Source organism: Camelina sativa, chromosome 16 (genome assembly GCF_030686135.1).
Source record: "Camelina sativa cultivar CO46 ecotype springtype chromosome 16, ASM3068613v1".
NCBI lineage: Eukaryota > Viridiplantae > Streptophyta > Magnoliopsida > Brassicales > Brassicaceae > Camelina > Camelina sativa.
The window spans coordinates 15,382,423-15,385,300 of NC_141895.1; the positions used below are offsets into that span (position 1 = coordinate 15,382,423).

Genomic DNA, 2,878 nt, shown 5'->3' on the forward strand with positions numbered 1-2,878 from the left:
TTTGATTTGGTCACTGGTTTTGTGATTGGTGAACTATTCTATAAAAGAGGAGAAGAAATCTTGGAACTTGAAGACTTTGTGGTGGTTTTGTTTTTGGATGAGCTTGATTTGGACAGATTTGTTGTTTTGTTGATTAAAGAATTAATGGGTTTTGTGGAATTTGTTGGTTTTGTTCTGGAATTGAGCTTCTTGAGCTTGGATTCAGTCTTAGTCGTGTTAGAAGAAGATTTGGTGGACTTAAGTTTGCGAGACTTACCCATGGAGGTGGTGGCGAGTTTATAATAACTCTCTAATTTACATGTTTTAGACACCCTTTTTTGTCCATATTTTGCATTATATATACCCTTACCTTAGCATTTTTAGGTCATTAACTGTAGGAATTTGCATTTAGACCATTTAGGGTGCTGCATTGTTGCATTTGTGCATTTTGAATGAAAACATGTGCTTAGGAGCCTAAAATGAGAAAAACGAGGTCAAACCCGAGCATATAGCCGAAGGAGCGATTTTGCAAGAAGAACAGTCCGAACTTCAACCCGATCAAAGAGGATCTAAAAGTAGGAAGAACAACCCGAAGACCTACCCGAGGAACTACCCGACTAGATCCTCTTGCAACGCCTCGAGCAGACCCTCGGGCAGGACTGAGCAGCTAGGATAAAGGGGTTTCCGTATATAAACCCCCCCTCTTCTACCTCTCGCCGAAGGACGCCGCAGACACTCACAACAGAGAGCAAGAGCTTCTGAGAAAGAGATTGAGCGACTCAAACACTTTTTCTACTTTGTTAGGATTCGATTTTGTTTTCTTCTGGTATTCTTTCTAGTTTTTGATTCTGCACTCTACTACTTTTATCCTATTTTCAATACAATGAAATGTTCATTCATTTGTGTTTTTATGCTTTCTATCATGAGATCTGAGTAGTGAAATAAAGTTTCTAGGTATAGGATAGACAAATATGTGTTCTTGATGGGTTAGGATGTCTTAGCTTGAATGTTTATTATATATAAATTTCCTTCTAGATTGATGTTCTTAATGCTATTTTTGGACCAACAGGTTGAGACTAGATCTACGGTGTTTTGTCATCGAGATATGTTGTTGAAATGCTTGAATCAATCAAAGATAGATATTTGCTCACTTAGCCTAAGAGATTAGATCTGTAAAGAGTTTATTGACAATAATGAATCGGTTCGTAATGCCAACTTGGTCATGTTTCTCCAACGAGAGTTGGGTAAAGGAGTGACCAAGGTTGATTGTTTCCATCACAAAAGTGTTTTAGCAAGATTTAAGGGATTCATTGTCAAGGGAATATTTACTTGAGGCACGTAGGACATCCCAAATTGGTCAGGAACACTTATGATTCAATTACCTTATCCTTAGGAGCTTTCTTATCTTGATTGTTTAGCTTTATTTTATAACTCGACCCCTTACCCGAACTGGTACTCGATCACCAGCTTCGTGTATACCTTCGAGCTGTTCATCTTTGTGTTCTTGATTACCTATGTCACCCGATTATCCACTCGATCATGTACTGGACTGCTTGCATCGAGTGCTTAGGTTGTGTGGTTCTTGCTCTTTTATTTACCTTTGCTTATTTTAGATTGTTAGATAAAACCCCCATTACTGCTTGGCTTGACTTGCTTGTTGTTGATTGCATCATATTTACTAGCATAACAACCATTTGGATTGATAACCCTTTGTTCTACAACTGCAAAGGGAATTGATACCCTCGGTGAAAATCCTGTTATTAATTTGGCGTCGTTGCCATTTGGTTAAATTTTGTTTGCTACTTTTAAGATTTTAGCACTTGCTAGATCAAGTTCTTTTCTATACATTGGTTTGGAACTGTCTTGTTTAGTTTTGTGTTTGTTTGATTTGTATTTCAGGAACAACCCAAGTACCCACCCGACCCGTCACTCGATCACTTGGATCAAGAAGACCTTCATGTACTCACTTGGTTAACTAATTGTGCATGCAAACACGATCCAAGGGTAGCCAACACTTGAGTCCTTTCATTGAAACCATCGACAGACCAAGGTTACTCCGTCAGCAACAAGTCCAGCAACCGCAACCAACCACAATTGAGGAGAACATGAATAATCAGAATGGTCCACCAGCTCCTCAAGAGAGGACCAACATAGGAGCAGGAGATGCACCATCTACTCATACTGAAAGATATGGTATTGTGCCACCAGCTGTTCAAAACAACAATTTTGAGATCAATAGTAGTCTCATATACATGATTTAGAGTAACAAGTTTCATGGCCTGCCAATGGAGGACCCATTGGACCATGTAGATGAGTTTGATAGGCTCTGTAGCCACACAAAGATCAATGGAGTTAGTGAAGATTGATTCAAACTATGGCTGTTCCCATTTTCTTTGGGTGACAAGGCACATATTTGGGAGAAATCACTTCCCAAGGAGTCTATTACCACATTGGAAACATGCAAAAAGGCATTCCTTGCCAAATTCTTCTCCAACTCCAGAAGTACAAGGCTGCGAAATGACATCTCCAGCTTTGTTCAGAAAAGCAATGAGACGTTCAGTGAAGCTAGGGAACATTTCAAGGGATACACAAGCCGATGCCCGCATCATGGATTCAGCAATGCTTTGTTGCTAAGTACACTTTACCGCGCTGTAGTCCCTAAGATAAAGATGTTGCTGGACACCGCTAGTAATGGAAATTTCCTCAACAAAGATTATGATGAAGGTTGGGATCTATAGGAGAACTTAGCCCAATCTGATGGGCACTATAATGAGGAGTATGATCGCACAATACGATATTCCAGCGAGGATGATGCCAAGTACAAGAGAGACATGAAAGCCCTCAATGACAAATTGGGAAAACTCCTCAACCAGCAGCAACATGTCCATTCCATCTCAGA

General features: G+C 39.9%; 1 non-coding gene across 1 annotated transcript; it reads right to left on the minus strand.

Moving 5' to 3' along the window:
• Positions 1–2,486: 2,486 nt before the first annotated feature.
• LOC147925551 (small nucleolar RNA R71) lies at positions 2,487–2,593 on the minus strand. Its single transcript, XR_015585533.1, has one exon. It is a non-coding gene; the product is annotated as a small nucleolar RNA R71 (small nucleolar RNA).
• Positions 2,594–2,878: the final 285 nt, after the last annotated feature.